Source organism: Heterocephalus glaber, unplaced genomic scaffold (assembly GCF_053883595.1).
Source record: "Heterocephalus glaber isolate CG9 unplaced genomic scaffold, H.glaber_assembly_v1.0 deba00001587, whole genome shotgun sequence".
Taxonomy (NCBI): Eukaryota; Metazoa; Chordata; class Mammalia; order Rodentia; family Bathyergidae; genus Heterocephalus; species Heterocephalus glaber.
The window spans coordinates 1,992,722-2,011,472 of record NW_028258365.1 but is presented as its reverse complement, the minus strand read 5'-3'; the positions used below and the strand labels follow the sequence as shown (position 1 = coordinate 2,011,472).

The 18,751-nt window shown below is 35.7% G+C and overlaps 1 protein-coding gene across 17 annotated transcripts in view; it reads left to right on the top strand.

Moving 5' to 3' along the window:
• The window catches only part of Inpp4b (inositol polyphosphate-4-phosphatase type II B), a 1,082,298-nt gene that overhangs the window by 436,676 nt on the left and 626,871 nt on the right, over positions 1–18,751 (top strand). For 14 of the 17 annotated variants that reach the window (XM_087193385.1, XM_021247702.2, XM_087193371.1 and 11 more), the window contains one exon: positions 13,393–13,455. The exons of the other annotated variants lie outside the window; for them this stretch is intronic. The gene's annotated coding sequence lies outside the window, so the exon portion shown is untranslated. The remainder of the gene's footprint in view (positions 1–13,392; positions 13,456–18,751) is intronic. 17 annotated transcript variants of the gene reach the window in all.

The following is an 18,751-nucleotide window of genomic DNA, read 5'->3' as shown; positions in this document are numbered from 1 at the left end:
CTAGTGGCAAAATTTTGAATCATTACTTTCCTAACACCATATGCTGAAGTAAATTAATATTACTATCCTAACTAGCTCATATATTGAAAAACTGTTCAATAGCTGATATGGAGTGATAATGTGATCTAAAAAGTTTTATATGTTTCCTTCAAGATTTGCATAGTGATACTTAATTTTAAATTCCAGAATTGCATAGTGGTACTTTATTTTAAACAGTATCAAGTGCTTATTGACACAAAATTTTGTCTTGTTTTAAAAATTGAAATAAGATTGATATTCTTTGCATTAATTTCCTATTTTTGGAGCTTGTCTTGATAGCTTTCAGTGTATTTCTCTGTTTGAAGGTCTTATGTAGTTGTTTCATTTAGTTGGGTTATTGTTGATAGTAGCTGTTTTAGCCAGAAGCAAGTATCACGTATCACTACTAAGTTATTTTTCCAATACTTGTCCAGGTCAAGTTGTACAAAAAGCAGAAAACCCCTTGGGCAGCTTATAAGAGAGCTAAAGAAACCAGAGAAGCATTCACAAAGGAGTTGAGATGAACATTGTGCTATGATACAGCATAAAATCACACAGGATTTTGAGAAAACAGTAGCTCTTCCACTATTGATCTTCTAACTTAGGAACTCTTCTAGACATTTATAAGGCCAGACATTTATACACCAGAGTTAAAGCCTGTCAGTTCTGCCTCTTTTCTGATTGATTATATTTATTGTCACATGTGGACAATAGAGCACCATGAAAACAGCTAGCTTTTCAGACAGAAACTTTTCTTTTCCTCAATAATTAATTCAGTACAATGCATTAATACTTCTGGCAGGAAAGCTGATAGGGATAGTGAAACACTCAATCATAATTTTAATAGAGTAGAACACTTAGTGGTAAAATTGATGAGTATCTTTCACCTAGGGAAATAAATTAGTTGAAAGAAGGATTAAGAAAGCTCTCAGTTTAGAAGAATGTATTATATAAAGTAGCTTTCTTAAATTTTAATGTGCCTTCAGATCATCTGGGGTTCTTGGAAAATGAAGAATCTGACCCAGTTAGTTCTGGGTTGGAGCCTGGAATGATGTGTTTCTAATGAGCCCCCAGGTGACGGGATGCTGTGGCTTATGGGCCACTCATGGGTTGAGACCGAGAATGACTGGCTGCACCATGAGACTGCAGTGAGAAAATACATAACCAAACATATAAAAATCAGTTCAAAAATAGTTCTAGGTGTGTGTGTGTGTTTTGATGTAATTATAATGATGTATATAAATTGCTTTAAACTCCCAGGAGATAGTTTCTACTCTAAATTCAAGATACACTATGTTTACAATTTTAATAGATTCATGAAAAATAAAGAAAATAGAAAAGATACACAGAATAGAAAACTGTTTTGAAATCACACATTTAAAATGGGAGACTTCACAGTAACAGGTAATATATTTCAATAATAAGATACAAGACAGAATTTATTCCACAGTAACATTTACACACACGAAATGAACATAGGTACATTACCTCAGCAGAGGATTCAAAGCCATCGGATTAGTGCCAGCTACCTGGCTATAAATCCTATTTTTTCCCACTGCCTCTGTGGTTCAGGCAACTTACTGTAACCAAGCCGTGCTTCAGCTTCTTCACCATAAAATGTGCCAGCTGGGAAGGTTGTTACAAGTAAAAATGAGCAAGAGAGCAATTTAGGACAGTATTTGGCTAGTATTTGACAGAATTAAATGTTTATTTTTATTAGCACAATAATAATAAGCAGTTACTTTTAAAATACTTCAGAGTAAGATTATAAAAATTTTGCAAACAGAAGCTGAGTCCATGTTGCTATTGTTAGGAATGAAAAAAAAATATTTATTTATTTGAAAAACAACACAGAGCAAAAAATAACGATTGAGGGAATGAAATTATCAGTGAAATCAGAGTACAATCAGCTTGCTCTTTGTATCTTTGGGTTCAACATCTGCAGATTCAAATCACTGCAGATGGAAAACATTTGGAAAAAAATTGCATCTGCACTAAACATGTACCAACTTTTTCTTATTGAGTACTAGTACAACATAACTACTACTTATTCAAATAGTATTTACAGTGTACACGGTGTTGTTAAAAGAGTCCAGAGATGATCTCAAGTATATAGGAGGATGTGTGTGAGTTATATACAAGTACTATGCCATTTTATGCGAGGGACTTGAATACAGGAGGATTTTGGTACTCATAGAGATCCCGGAACAAATCTGAGGACACTGAAAGACAACACTGCATCATTAGAGAAGGATCTTCAATTCAGCTAAGTAAAGTCTGATTGTTAAAAAATAGGATGTAAGACTAGATATTAATTGTTTCTAGTGTCTAGCTTCCATTATCCCTTACACTCCGGATTTGACTTTGTTGTTATTATTTCTGCCCTTCTCTGGCATGGATTTAAACATACATTTAAAAATGCCTAGACATTGATCACTACCACTGTGATCTTTCATTATTAATATTAAATAAAGAAATAATTATAGTTCAGAGAAGTAAAAGGCTCTTATATTCTATTGCTTATAGATAGGCACAAATAAGATGTTCATTTTATTTATATTTATGTTCATATTTTTCCCAAGGATTAAATGCAGACACTTCTAAATGCCTACAATTCTAAGCTTTTGTTTTGTGTTTTTCTTTTTTGGAATAATCTTTTCATACATTAATAAGCAAGGGAAAATTAGACAGGAATCCATTTGGTAGCATGTTTAATATTTCCAAAAGGAATTAATTTCAGAGGGGAAGTATAGTACCAACAATCTGATTATGAGTGTTTCCTAGCTAAAGCTGACTAAATTTAATTTTTTTCAAACATGCATTGTTAAGTACTATATGAAAAGATTTTAAAACTGAATAGCCATTTATTCTATGCTAACTTTATACACAAACAACAATGAATGAGCAATTTGAGGATCCAATTTTTTAAAGTCAAAATTATAGAAAGTAGTTTGCATTCCAGGGAGAGACTAATGTTCTGTTTTTGAAGCAGCGCTGCAAAGGCTGTGGATGCACCTGTAGATGCTAATGAAGATCATCTGTGGATTGAAATATATTCTTTTATTTCTTCTTGATTATCTTATTTAAAAAATGTTTTCCCTTTTTTTTCAAAGGCAATAGACGGATGGGTTGAGATTCCCAATGTGACTTAAAGTATTTTTTGAAGTATAAATAGCATATATATGGGAAAAAGGCAAATCTTAAGTGTATACCTTGGTAATTATTTTTGGAATAGTTACATTTAAAGATCTAACAGCTGAATCAAGAAAGAGAGCAATTACAGTACCCCAGAGGTTCTTTCTCCTGTAGTCCTTGTACACCTCACAAGAATCTTTCCTCCACATTTTATATTGCCATGTATAGATGCTTCTCAAATTACCACGTGGTCACATCCCAATCAACCCATTGTAAGTTGAAAATATCATAGGTTGTAAGTGCATCTAATGCACCCAATGTATTGAATATTATATTTTATCAACATAGGATTCTGAAGACTATTGTTTCCCCTCATTGTTACGTGACTAACTGGGAGCTTTCATTTGCTAGTGCTGCCCAGTGTCACTAGAGAGTATAGTAGTACCACATGTCACCAGTTCAGGAAAAGATCAAAATTCTAAACTCAAAATATGATTTTTTTTTACTAAAAGTGTATTGTTTTCATATCATCATAAAATTGGAAAATTGTAAATTGTACCATCATAAAGTGATGTTAGTTTACTAGGAGTGCCATAATAAAATATGATAGACTGGTTGGCTTAAACAATAGATATTTATTTTTGCATGGCTCTAGAGGCTGGAAGTTCATGATGAAGGTACCAACAGGGTTCTCCTGAGAACCCTTTCCTTGCAGCCAACACTTTATCTTTCTTCTTATAAGGACATCAATCATCTGGATAAGAACTCCACCCAGATGATTTCCTTAGGCTTAACCACCTCCTTAGCTTGTGTTAGTCACTTTCTTTACTGTTGAGATTCAATTCCTGGCATACACACGTTAAAGGAGAAAAAGTTGATTTTGGCCCTCAGGTTTTAAAGTATTCAGCCCATAGTCATTTGGGTCTAAGGCAGGAAGGCATAACAAAAGGGTTTGATGGAGGAAAGCTGCTTATGTCATGGTGACCAGCAAGCACAGAGAGAGAGAGAGAGAGAGAGAGAGAGAGAGAGAGAGAGAAGGCCAGGGAGACAGAGATACCCTTCCAGATCATGCCTCTAGTGACTGCCTGTTTACCTCTTCTGACCAGACCCCATGATCTAACAGCGTATTTAGCACATTGACAAAGCTGTGGTTAATACACTAAATCTAAACCATGACAGAGGTCCTGTCTCCAAATATAATCACATTGGTGGTTAGAGTTTCACTATCTGAACAATCCAGCCCATAAGAAAATGGTATTATGTCTTATAGACATTTTGCCTGTGATTTCTTTCCTTTAGTATTATTTTTAATGTTTATTCATGTTGTTCAGGTAGTTGGACCTTGTTCGTTCTCATTAATGTATAGCCCTTCACTGTATGACTGTATCTATTAATCATTTCTGTTGTTTCTGGAGAGTTGGGTTCAGGGAGTTGGATCCCCACTGTGAGTAGTACTACTGTGAACATTTCCATACATAGCCTTTATCGTGGCTATAAGTGGTGTCACTGTTCTTGAACATAATTCTTTCCATGATTTTGGTCGCAAGCCAAATCCACTTTCCCTATAAGGTCAACATTGAACCTAACCACTGAATTTGATTTGGTCCTTGTCCAATTTGGTTTGTGACTAGAATTGTGGAAAGAATTAAGTTCATGATCCAGGGCACCACTGTAACTATAAGAGCAGAATTACCCAGCCTTTTGGTATGCATATGTTCAGTTTTAATAGATGCTACCAAACTATTTTTCCAATGTTTATACCAATTTCCACCTCAACCGACAGGATATACCAGTACTGTTTCTCCATATCCATGTTAATTCTTGGTGTTTTCTGTCCTGTTTTTTAAATCAATCACCTTTGTCTGGTTCAGTGACATCTTATTATGTTTTTAACTTGTATTCCAAATGATCAACAAAGTTGAGAAATTTTTGTCATGTTCACTGTAAACTTGAATGGCCTCTTTCTTGAAGTTTTTACTTATGTCTTGTGCTCATTTTTGTATTGAGTTGTCTGCCTTTTCCTTGCTGATTTGTAGGAGTTTATTTATATATTTTGAATATGAGTTAATGTCTGGTATATGAGCTGCAAGCTTCATGCATTCTGTGACTTTCATTCTTTACTTGGTATCTTTTGAGAAATAGAAGGCTTTAGATTAAATGCCATCAAACTTATGTTTTTCCTTCAATACTTACCACTTAAATGCTGTTTAAAAAACTCTTTGTCTACCCCAATCGAAAGACATTTTCTTCTAAGGTTCTGTTGTTTTATCCTCTGCATTAGATATACAATCCTCTGGAGCTGACTTTTTTTTATTCTTAGGAGTCAAATTTCACCTCATCCCTAAGTGGATACATGATTCATTCAGCACCATTTAGTGAAGAAATTGACTTTTCCCCCTGCTCTATGTTGTCAAACTCACTCTAATTTACTGTTATAAATTGTGTGGTTTTGTTTCTAGATTCTGTATTTGGTTCCCTCTCTCATCTACTCTGTACCAATTAGTCACTATCTTATTTATATGTAGTAATTTAGACCTCCGGGTTTTTTTTTTAATACCATCTTGTCTAATCTTGTTCCCTTGCATCTCTGTATACATGTTAGTCTGTTAATTTTTATTTGAAAAACAAACTTGAAAACAAATTATTGGGCTTTTGATTGTGATCACACTGAATACCTGACCCAATCTGGAGAAAACTGACATCTTAATAATTTTGACACTTCTCATCTATGAGCCTGACATATCTCTCTCTATTTATTTATATGCTTTATTTTCTCTAAGTAATATCTTGTAGGTTTCTGGTGTAGAGGACATGAATATCTGTTGTGAGATTTATTCTAGGATTTGAAATTTTTATTTTAAGTTTTATAATTTCAGTTTTTATTTGTTGATTGTTGCACAATTGAGTTTTTATATGCTGACCTTAAATTCAGTAATTTTGCTAAGTTTATTAATTAAATCTAACAATTTTCTATGGATCATCTTCTATCATTATTTTAATTTTGAATACATTTCACTATAAAAAGAAAAAAAATATTTTTATGTAAAATAAAGTGGGAATTTTTACTTTTGAATATTAAATAAATGATGATGGAATTTGTATTCATAATAAAAATAAAACCTGAAGTCTAGATTTAGTGCATTGGCATTTGAATGGATGCTAGAAAAAATGGAATTAATGCCCTTTTTGCCTTTTTATGAATAATTCTCTTGAGTAAATTGGTCTGTCATTCTGGTGTTTAGTTGCCTCATTTGAAAAACAGTGATATGGACTAGGTAAGTTTCAGTCCTTTTTAGTGGAGTCGGTTAGCTATTAAATTGTTGTGCTTTTTGATGTGTTCTCTTTTCTTCTACTTATCCCTTTGTGGTCTTGATACTTTGTGGGGAATACTCTTGTGACCTCATTTTAGGGGACAGTAATAGGTGAGACCAAGGCCACTCTATAGTCTCATGTCTCCTACTCAGGGCACTGAGAATTTGTTTCTCTCCTGGACACCCCACACTGCCTGTGAGGAGACTGTAACAGGCTTCTGCCTCAGTTTCATCCCTTCACACACTTCCCTCTGCTGTGCCCCCTAATTGCTCCCGTATGGTGTTAACTGCATGCTGTTTATCTCTGAGAATCTTGAATTTTCCCCAGCCAATGGCCTGAAACTAGTTTGGTATTCCCAACTCTCTTATTTTCTCCATATCACTTTTATGAAGGGGTTTAAGATAGAGAGGATGGAAATGAGGATTTTCTTTTCACTCTTTTTCTCTTCTTTTCCCAATATAGCCTGTGTCAGCTTCTTGTTACTGTGACAAAATACTCGAGACAAACAAGTTGAAAATGGAAGGGTTCAGTTTTTCTCACAGTCTCAGAGGTTTGAATTCATGTTTGCCTGGCCCTTTTGCTTTGGGCCTGTGGGGGCATAGTTCCTTATGCCAGGAGTGCATGGCAGAGGAGGCCAGTTAGCCTTATGGTGGCTGAGAAAGGGTAGGTGTGGGTAGATTCCTAATATCTCCTTCAAAGATACACCCTAAGCCTTAAAAGCTCCATACCTCCAGTAAGATCACAGGCTGGAGACCAAGCCTTTAGCACATGGACCTTTGTGGGATGATCCAGATCGAAGCTACTGCATAACTCTAGAGCTCCGGATTGTTTTTCATATCCTTTGCATCACATTCCATGCTTTATCTGCTTTCAGCACTGCAAAACACTGATCTAGTTCTCTAAATTAGACTTGCTATATCTTACTGGAAACTTACTCTTAATTCAAATTTTTTTTTCTCTAAGGAAAACCCAATATTCAAGACTGATATTTCTGTGGATCCAGAATTCTTGCCAGATATAAAAATCTAGATTGCTTCTTCCTTAGTTCATTTATCTTGTATGAATTTTAATCCTATTTCAGCCAAATGATATCTCTGGGAGAAAGGTGAGGTCAAACACAGAAATGCAAGGGCATTAGATTTACAGGGGGGTACTAGAGTTTGTGCAGCTCACAGTGGGTATGGAAACTACTAATACAATTCATGTGTAAGCAGTTGTAACTAGAGTTGCTGCTGCACTCAGAAGTACATAGGAAACCTTAGCTTAACATCAATTACCAAAGAACTATCACTATTCTTATATAGTTTTCCTTTTGGCCAATTATGCCACCCCAAAAATGTGCCACCCAGGGCCAACCACCACTTTTATGCCAACCCCCCTAACTACACCATTTGGATGTATATCAGAGTAATAGCATCCCTGTTATATGATTTACATTCACCTTTCTCATATTGTTTTCCATCTCTTTTTTATTAATTTGTTCAAATGTTTTAAAAATTGATGTGGCAACAAGAAGGGATAATTTCACAGTTCTATCATAGCACACTGGAAGATATTTACACTGCATAATTTAGCTCTATCCTATTTACATTCCTAGATATGTAATAGGTAACAATTGAGTATTCACTTATTAGGGACTTCTTTCCTAGGGACTCGTCATATAATTAATCATGGAAGGAGATAGGTGAGAGACACAGGATACAACTGTCCTTGTGGAACTTAAAATATAGTTGGGGAGACACGACACCACAGACAACCCAAGAAAATAATTAAATTATAAGCTATATTGACCGTAATTGCTGTAGAAGCTCAGAAAATAATAAGACCAACAGAGTCCAAAATACTTGGAGGTCATTTTGTAGAGGAGTTCACATTAAAGCTTTGACACGATGGTAAATTTATGAGGTGCTAAAACGTAAGAATTAAACCACAACCAGAAGAAATAGACATAGAGAATGGAACTGAAGTTGAACAATGTGGCAGCCACCAGGTACTGTGCTTGACTGAGTAGGAGGGATAGTATTGAATAGCAGTGTAAATATCATGAGACACTAAGAAAAAAAATGTATATAATATATTCATGATGGATAACCCTTTACCATATTTTATGATCACTGCCACTGATCAAATATTTATGTCAATTTCTGTCAAATAAACACAATTACAGTGTATCCCTTACCTACCTTATTCACCAGATCTGGTACTGTGTGACTTTTGACTCTTTCTCAAAGTCAAAATGACCATGAAAGGTAAATGTTTTGAACAGAATCAGGGATGGAGGCAACCACAACAGCACAACTAAAGACACTTATGAAAAAGGACTTCCAGAACTGCTTCAGAAAGTGATAAGAATGATGGGATAAGTGTGTTAAAATGAAGGGAAATATTTTGAGAGGAGTTAATAGCAATGTATCTTTTACTTTAATAAATCATTAAAAATTTAAATGTTCACCATAATTTTGTATTAAACCATACATATCCAGTAGGCGTAGTTTTTAGTTGCTTCTCCTATAGATCTATTAAAATACAGATTGTGAAAAATTAATATTACAGATTGTAAAATTGTTAAATTTTGACCCCTTAAAGCAATAGATATCAGATACTAACATAATTTATGAGCTAGACCACCTTGTAGAAATTTCCTAATACAAAGAAGAGAGATTTGGTAACTTTATGTTCCTAATCCCTAAATGTTGGGAGACTTGAGGATTACAGAGAGGTTTATTTGGAATTAGCTGATTGTGCTAGAAATATCCACATGGAGGGAGGGTGTAGGCTTTCCCCTTGGTACAAGAAAGAGGTGCTTCAAGGAGACTCAGTGGACATTAATATGTACCTCCTCATGTTTTGGGGAGATAGTGGAGGCCGTGGACTGGTTTCTGATGACCATAAGTGACAAGTGATGAGCTTGTCAGCAGCTTAAGATACATCAATGCAGAGGTGCTAAATTGCAATGATCTTACTCTTTTGGGGAGTGTTAGAGAGTTTCCCCTGGAAGAGATGTGTGCCACGCATGTCAAGGGTTGACGTAGGTTGCTTAGTTCCTTTCCTTAGGAAGTTTACCTTCCCAGCAGGTGAACTGGTCTCAGTAGATAGACCCCGATGGTGACACTTGGAGCTATGGATGCAGTGATAAACTGAGACAGTATAACCCACATAAACGATAGCCCAGATGGAAAGTTTCTAGTGAGTGGAGGAGGTAAAGTCATTGAAGAATCTGGAAAAGGATCCACAAGGTCAGAATTAGCCTTGAACACATCCCAGTTGCAGAGAGTGAGCCTCTTGGCTTAGTGACCAGAAAATTTACCTTTCCTTTCACAACTTACTTCCTCTTTCATCACCTTCCCCTTTTTACTCCAGCTTCATATTTCAGAGACCTCAGGACATGAGATTAACTATTTGAGAAAAGTAGGAAGTGGGGAAAAATGAAGCCATTAAATACCTCTTCACTATTGGCTCTTGTCTTCCACTTACAGCAGATTCTAGCTCTACAGGGGAGCCTGACTGAGCGAGGGAGTAAGACACATCTTCATGATTTCTAATTTCCATGTGTTTTTCTTATGTAGCTGGATACTTTCTAGTTGAGAATGTGTTTGGTGGGCTAATGTAACTAGTGTGTAAGTTACTTTCTTAAAGCTCCGAGGGGTCAGAGTCTGGTAGATGTCTGATTCTTGTTGGCTGAAATGATTTTTTATTAGTTTCCTGTGGCTGCCGTAACACTCCTTAAAAGGAGTGGCTTAGAAGAAGAGAAATTCACTTTGTCATATTTCTAGGGTCTAGAACTCTGAAATCAAGATGGTAATGGGATTGTGCTGTCAGGGAGAATCTGTAAAGTCTTTCGTTTAGCCTGTTGCCATTAGCTTAGCTTGGCACGCATTATCTTGAAGATGCTTCTTTGTAGTTGCTGCCTCTGTGGTCACGTGGCATTCTTTCTGTGAGTGTCTTTGTAATCTCCACATGGCACTCCTCTCTGTGTGTTTATCTCTGTTCTCATCACCTCTTGTAAGAATATCTGTCACACTGGATTAAGGGCCCACTGTAGTGAATCCTCGTATTAGTTTATATCTTAATAACATCAATAATGATTTCATCTCCAAAGAAGGTCACATTCAGAAGTACCAAGGTAGGAAAACTTCGACATATCATGTAATTTAATGAGCAACAGATGTTATGCAGACTTTGGCCTACTTGATGCTTATAAATGGAGTTAGGGATTATTGTGTGTATGACTGTAGTTAGGGTCTCTTCCTAGTTACATTTCTGTTTGTCTGTCTGTCTATCTACCTATCTATGGTATAGGGGATCGAACTCAGGGCCTTTGCACTGAGCTACATCCCTAGCCCTTTTAATACTTTATTTTTTTAAAATTTTGAGACAGATGCTTACTAAAACACTAAATTTCCTATAGTTGGCTCAAATTTGCAAACTTGTGATCCTCCTGCCTCAGCCTCCCAGAGTGCTGGGATTAAGTGTGTGTCACCATAACCAACTAATGTTACTTTCATTTCTTATCATGTGTGTTGCACTTTTTCAAAATACACAGTATGAGGTTCCGAGTCTATAGTATTAACCTGTCAGGGTTTCAGCTCCTGGAGATGCCCTTCTATTTTGTCCACTTTCATCCCAGTGTTGTCGACGATGTTTCTCTGTTTTGACACCCTCTGGGCATTTTGTGAGAGGACATACAGGTACTGTGAGTGAGCCTCACCACATGTTAATCTGCTCTCCATTTTGTTAATACTTCCAGTTCTTTGTGTGCATTTTTCTAACTCTCTGAAAGACAGACCACCACTTACTACCCTGTACTAGGCACTTCCTGTCACTATAGTAAACTCTTACAAGAAAATTAATAAGAGGAAATGTTTATATTTGGCTCATGGTTCTAGTGGTCCATGATGGAAACTGAGAGGGGCAGGACATCATGGCAGGAGCACATGGAGGGCAAACCGCTCACCTTACAAGCCAGAGAAGACCATAGGGGAGGGTGCCATGATTTCTTTGAAGGCCCTGTCCCCAGTGACCTAATGACCTCTTAATAAGCCCCACCCCTTAAAGGCGCCACCTCCACATAGCCCTAACCTGGGACCGACCCTTTAAACATGGGCCTTTAAGGGACAATCAATGTCCAGACTTAGTCTTTCAAAGTCCTTCCATTTTGTGAAATTTGCCCACACCCACAGGACTGATGGTCAGCCATGTGTACTAGTTCAGCTATTCTGAATTTTTAAAAAGATTATTTTCTAAATGGGCCCTTTCTCTCTTTAATTTACTGCAGAATATTCTTTCCATAATTTCTGCTGCTTCAACACATTATATGTTTTTTAATGATAGTATTTCCATCGATTACTTAAAATAATTGTCACCAGGTGTGTTTCCTTCACTAAACTGTTTTTCTTGAAGCTTGTTGTTTATTGTAGTTTTTCTTAAGTGCATCACAGGGCCTGGATTACAGAAGGAGCTCACTAGGAGTTTTCTGAGTGGGATTGAGTGTGCATGAGAGTAGACAAGGGCCAGTTGCATTAAGTGAATCTTGAAGTGTATCAAAGCGTCTTGGAAGCTTCTTCAAGGAAAAATCCTCATTAAAATCGAGAGGAAACAGGATAGTAGAGCAGTTGACAACTTACAGTGGCCTTCCTGAAATACTTTCAATCCCTTCCATTCTCCTGACAAAGACTTAATATGACCTTTTATTTCCTTTGTTGTCAGAGTCTGGTTAATAAATGATCAAATTGGTTAATGTCCAGTATGATATAATTTAATCATTTTTCCATGTTGCTCATTAGAACATTGATTATCAATGGGGCAGAGAGATCTATTAAAAAGAGAATAATGCTAAAAATAGTAATAATAATGATGTTGGCATTAATATTGGCTGGCATTTAATGCTTAGGTTGGTGTTATGCTATATCCATTGCCTGTTTTTGTCTCACTTAGCTTTCTTTCCTATAGGCTATATGAAGTAGGAAGAATTATCATTCCCATATTATAGATGAAAAATAAAGACTTACAAGAGTTTAATTTAGTTTCCCAAGATCAAACATCTGGTGAGATGTTGTAGCGATTGCATTCATATGACTATTCTTATAATGACTGCTACAGTCAATTAATCAATGTTACTTTTAACTGTTAACGTTGTTTCAGACAAATAACTTTGTTAAGGCGTGAATTTAAAATCCTTACCTATCTGTGTGATGGCCCTTTCTGGAAAGCTATTGCTCAGATTGAATTTCTTATCCCCCAATCTGAGCATTCTGATAATGATGCAATAAAATCTTTTATGGGATACTCCTCAAGATTGTTATATGCTAAGGGAGGGAATGAGATATATTTTCATAACTTCTGACTTCTACAAAGTACTTTTCTCCTCACTGCAGTATAGAAAAGCTTTGAAATTGCATCTCATAAGGAGGGTAATCAGCAATTATTTACAGAGTCAGCCTATAATATCTCATCTTATCACTTATGTGGAAAGACCCAAAGTGTCATGAATATTTTAAAGCCCATACTCACTAGGAGAGGGAGGAAAGTAAGTTTAGATAATTGCAAATTTAATTTCAGTTTGTTGTATTCCAAGTCAATATTCTGTTTCAACATGCTTACCATCTTATCTTTTGAAATGATGGAAGCTGATGCTTTCCTTCCCAAAGTGCAAGTCTTACACCCATGTAAGAGAAGAAAGAGAAGCTGACAAGTCAGGCTGAGTCTTACCCCAGTCACCACAGTTCCAGCTGCAGGGCTGAGCGGACCTTTGGGGATGTTACTTGGCATTTAAAGCAAATGGTTCCTGAGGCAGTTGCTGAATGGAGCTGAATATTTTGTTAAATGATTTTCTTCCCTGACCTTTATTATAAATGAATCTTTTAAAAGAAGCACTTGAAGACTAAAAAGAAAGATTGTTTTGTTCATCTCTTTTCTCTTTGCCCACAGAACCCAAAGAAATGGTATTACGTGGCAAGAGATCTGCTGTCTTTTATGAAAAGTCTGACCAAGGTAGTAAAGCTTATTTTGAATTGATTTTTTTTGTCTGTTTAATACAAGAAACTATTGACTTTCCTTGATTAGTGGTTTTCAATATTGAGTGACTCATCAAAAGTGTAAATCAGGGGCTGGGGATTTAGCTCAGTGGTTCTGCTGCCTGCCTCGCAAGCATAAAGACCCGAGTTCGATCCCCGGTACCAAAAAAAGAAAAAAAATAAATCATCTGAAAAGCAGAAGGAAGGATTTATGGTGATCACTATATTTATAAAGTGAACAGTAAAATTTTAAATATATGACAGCTTATAGAAACATTGTGGATAATGATTGCTTTTATGATAGCACTTTCTCCTTAATGTTAATATAGTAATAGTATCTTGATGAGAAGATTGCATTCTCTTTATTTGGAAATAATTTCTATTGGTGTAACATATTTACAAGTGTTTAGAAAAAGAGAATGAGACCCTCGTCGGGGTCCAGTGATGAGGGATGAATTTTTCCTTTCTTTAAACATTAGTCAGCTGGCTTTATATATTATTGTTTGATGATGCAAAAGAATTGTTATACATTTCTAAAAAATCACATCAAATTTTATGAAGACACTCTCATATAAAATACATATTTTCTCTGGAAAGATTGAATTATACAGTTGTTGAATAGCATGGCTGATTATGCTTAACAGATTGGATATTTAGTTGCTAAATTTTCAAATTGCTATGTGATTTATTTACATATGTCATCCTAAGAATATAAAAACTCATGCAAATATTCTAATGACATATTCATGTAAACAAAGTGTGAGTGTAGAAGCACAATATGTGTATATTTTGTGAATAAAACTACTCTTCCAAAAGAGATTTTTACAGATATGTTTCAGACAGAATTGTGAAGGGAGCTGCATGCATCTATTGAGTACTGTCTATGTATATATCTATAATATCGCTGTATGTGTATAAACATATGTAGTAACTGAAATGTATTATGTCCTTACATATTAACTGGAACTGAGTTTTATTTCTGACTACTTGTTGAAGTCCTCCAAAACATATGAATACTAAAAGAAAGGTAGAACTTTAAATTTAATGGGTATTGGCACAAATTTGGCTTTTGAACTTTTATTTGCAGTTTAGCAAAAATAAATTGTTCAATTATAAACTGAAGCCTTTGTACTTATTTTTGGCATTCAGTTAATTCTTCAAAAGATATGTAAACCCTTTGAGAAAACAGCTTTTCTCTCCTAAAGATTTTTGAATTAGGATGCTCTATCCAAGTTTCGTCTACTCCAAAAATGTTAATTCAAACCAACATAATTTAAAATAGTTAATGAAGTGAGTTGAGGCTTCCTGTGCTTCCCAAAGCAGGACATGATAACAAGATCTAATACCTAGACAGTATGCGGAAGAAGCTGAGGCTGAACTATGTGACAAGTGTAGGGAGATGAGTGGTAGAAAGTGTGTGTTGCAGGGGAACCAGTGGAGATGGCACTGTTCAGAAAGTGTGCAAGTGTGTTTCACACTGGAAGAGAAGGAGCCAGCAAGGAGGGTCACGGATCTCCATGCTTTAGAATGAAAACAAAGAATGAGGGAAGGGCAGACTCTCCAGAATGTATTCATGTGAAATTATTTTTTCCCAGAGGTATTTGTAATACATTCAGTTAATTAGGAATATATTTTCTATATTTAATATATAGATAGACTTATTTTGAATTGAATGTAGTAGAGGAAGGCTGGGGATATGGAGGGAAATTCTCATTCATATTGTAGAATTTTTAACGTCTGTGAACTCAGAATAACCAAATTTGCTTCTTTTCATCATGAGAATACGTGAGGCATTCTGTATAGTGCCAAAAGTGCTTTGGTATGATTAAACTCGCAAGGAAATTGTGATCCAGGACCCGTCTGCCTTTGTGTCAGATTGTGTAGGAGTGAACTGAGGTGGGAGAACTGGTATAGAAAGATGGGTTTATATCAAGGTCTCTAGAGGTTTATTCTTTAGATTCACTTTAACAGGAGTGTTTTTCATCTCATAGAATTCCTATTAATAAGGCAAAAAATGCTAATGTATTGATACTTTGCCTCTGTTATCTCAGACGAGACATATACATTTAATTTTCAATGTTTAAATACTGGAGGTTTAAGCCATACTCATAAAGGTGGTATTTTTTGGATGAATACAACTGTGCTGCTTACCCTAGTTGTAAATGAATAACAATGAGGACTTTCATTTTGTGTAAGATTAACTCTGGCAAAGGATCCCAGAGTACAATGAGTTGAATTAACAGGAAATTTTCTGTGTGTAGATACTTGAAAAGTCTGTATTTGACACTTTTAAAGGTGATATTTAAATAAATTTTCATATAGTATCTTATTACTAGAAGTTATTGGTATAGTCACAATATTCTTAATTTTATAACCCAAAGATACAGGCAATTTTAATTAGTCAGGTCAAAATGCAAGTTGTCTTTTGATATAACTAGTAAGATTTATATATCTATGTTATATGTAATACATTTCACATATATGAGAGAGATGTAATGTTATTCCAGTTTTGTTTGTATTTTCTTAAAATAGAGTTTCAAATAAGAAAATTTTATGTCTAGAATTTGTCTTTATTGTGTAAGAACATTACATTTTATTCTCAAATGCAGTTAGCTTTTCTCTAAAAAGTCAAAATGTGACAATTAAATATTTAAATATTTTAATGTACTTTAGGTTGAAATCTAGTCTGATAGGCTGAATAGAAGCATATTTTTCTTTCTTCTTTTCCACAGCCTATAACCTTAATCTGTAACCTTATAACTTGACAACTTCTCTTTAAGAATTAGCCTTCTGGACCCTAATAATGTTGCAGCTCTCTTTCGTTCTCTCTCTTAGCCTGCTTTCGCTCAGTAAAGTCAGTCAGATGTAATATCTATCATGCTGTTATTATTTTTGTGTCTTCCTATGTGTACATGTGTATATATGTGGGTATATATCATTGTATATGAAAGGACCCATATCTTTCTGCCGATCACTTTCGCTTTCATTTGTAAGTAAAGCAGACACATTTTGAATGAATGTACCTCTTGAATATCCAGGATTGTTCCACTGAAGGAAAATTTAAAAGCCTAAAAGAGATCGCTTTGTAGTATAAGAGGTATAATCTAGCTATACTTTGTATTAATTAGGAGTACCTTGGGAACCTACTTTATTTTTGTCACTTATTTTCATGGAGAATAAAATCTAAATTCAAACCCACTAATTTATAAAGCCACTGTAGAAACATGCTCTTTTCACCAAGGAGAGGTGGCCTAATTCTATCACTGCTTGGCTTTGTGCCATTTTGCAAATATCATTGGAGAAAAGTCTAACCTGAGCTACTCAACAGAGTCACTTTTGCTTAAGAGCAAATAAGTAGCCTATGAGAACACTACCTATTCCAGAGCTTTCATCAGAATCAAGAGGAAAAGTAAGTCATACTGGAATTGACAGCTCATTCATTTATTCATCCATCAATTAAATGTTTACCTACTATGTTCACAAATGCTAGAGTGAAGATGTATCCCAGAACTAGAGTGTCTTCCCCTTGTGCTATTACACACACACCCACCCACCCCCACACACACCACATGCATACACACATATGCTACAAAATCTACTAGCATACTGTTAGAAGTTATCTCTGTGGTTCTAATTTCTTTACACAAATTTCATTTTCTTTCTTGCACTTCTGTGTATCATTCATTGTATGGTTAGAAACCATCAAAGCAGTCCCTGGTAGCTATCTTTAAGTCTTTGATTATTGTTGAATCTGAATCTGTGTGTAGGAATTTTGTGGTCATTTAGAATGTACATGCTTGTTTGTGGAGACATGGTCTAAATTAACCCATACCCAGCTCTACAAAGGGTCTCTGTAGGCACATCCTAAAGTGCCCAAATGCTAGGTGTGGAAGTTGGGGTAGGGTTATTGTTATTTGGTAGACTGAGATGAAATTAGATCTGTTGTGGGTTTGGATGGAACCTTTAGTATTTGGGGATCTCCAGAAATTGGCAATTCTCAATAAAGAACTAATGGCTTTGAGAAAATTGGGTTTTTTTGTACCAGGGATTGAACTTGGGACCTTGCGCTTGCGAGGCAGGGGACAGAACCACTAAGCTAAATCCCCGGCCCAGAAATTGGTATTTTAAAGGCTTCAGTGGATGTGTTAGTTTTTGTTTCTTCAGTTTTGTGGTACCAGCATCAGTGGGAATCAAGTAATTGAAGATAATGTAGTCTAGGCTGAATATAATAATTTATAATGTGAGTTGTCTCCTGGACCTGGAGAGTGTGCCATTGATGTCTGTCTATCTGGTTAATATTACATAGTATATGTATATATGTCTCCCCCCCACCCCTTGCTCTCTCTCCCCTCTCTCTCTCAAATGCATGCATTCAGCTTTTTAAAAATTATGCCACTAGATGTCAGCAGCAACCTCCTAGGGTTTCTATGACCTTAATTTGTAACAAAAAGGTGTGTTATTAGAACATCCTATCAGAGAATAATACATATTCAATGTGAAAGTTTAAGACCTATTTTTGAAGTATTAAAATTAGTATATAAAATATTCTGAAATTATTTTTAAACTGGTTTTTGTCCATATGTAGCACATTATTTTTCCTCGCTGGCTTTCCTGTACCAGTGAGGCTTTATGAAGAATTATTGATGAAAGCTGAGTGATTTGGCAGAAATTGGACCTGCTGCCAAATCTCTAAAATTCTGTTTCAATACTTTATGATTCATTGATGCCATCATTGTATAAGGATTTGGATTTTGGCTTCATTTTATTTTGTTTTTATAGATATGTATTTGGTGATATTCACCATCAGAAGATTGTGTGGTATTAATTTTTCATTATTCACATCTGTGCCCTATTTACTTAGTAATCACTAAACTATCTTGGGTCTGTGTTTTGTTGTTACAAGATACTCAGAACATTTTGATGGATGCCATAGAGTATTTTGGATGTTTGCTCATCCATTGACAAAGTAATGTGGGCATGTGAAAAAAGGATTTTTGCCACTCAGTAAAATATATATAACTGGTTCTTTGAAAAGTAGGTAAAGGCATTGCAAATTTTTTCTCCCAGAAATGAATAAGAAAATTGTAGCGAGCACCTAGAAGGAAGCTCCCCCACTGCCATCCCAGGCTTCTAGGGCCACAAAAGTGAGCCAGTCCCAGAACCCAGAAGGAAGCTCCAATGCCTCCATCCCAGGCTCCTAGGGCAGCGAAGCTCAGCCGGTCTGAGCGCCCGGAGGGAAGCTCCCCAGCCTCCATCCCAGGCAGATAGGGCAG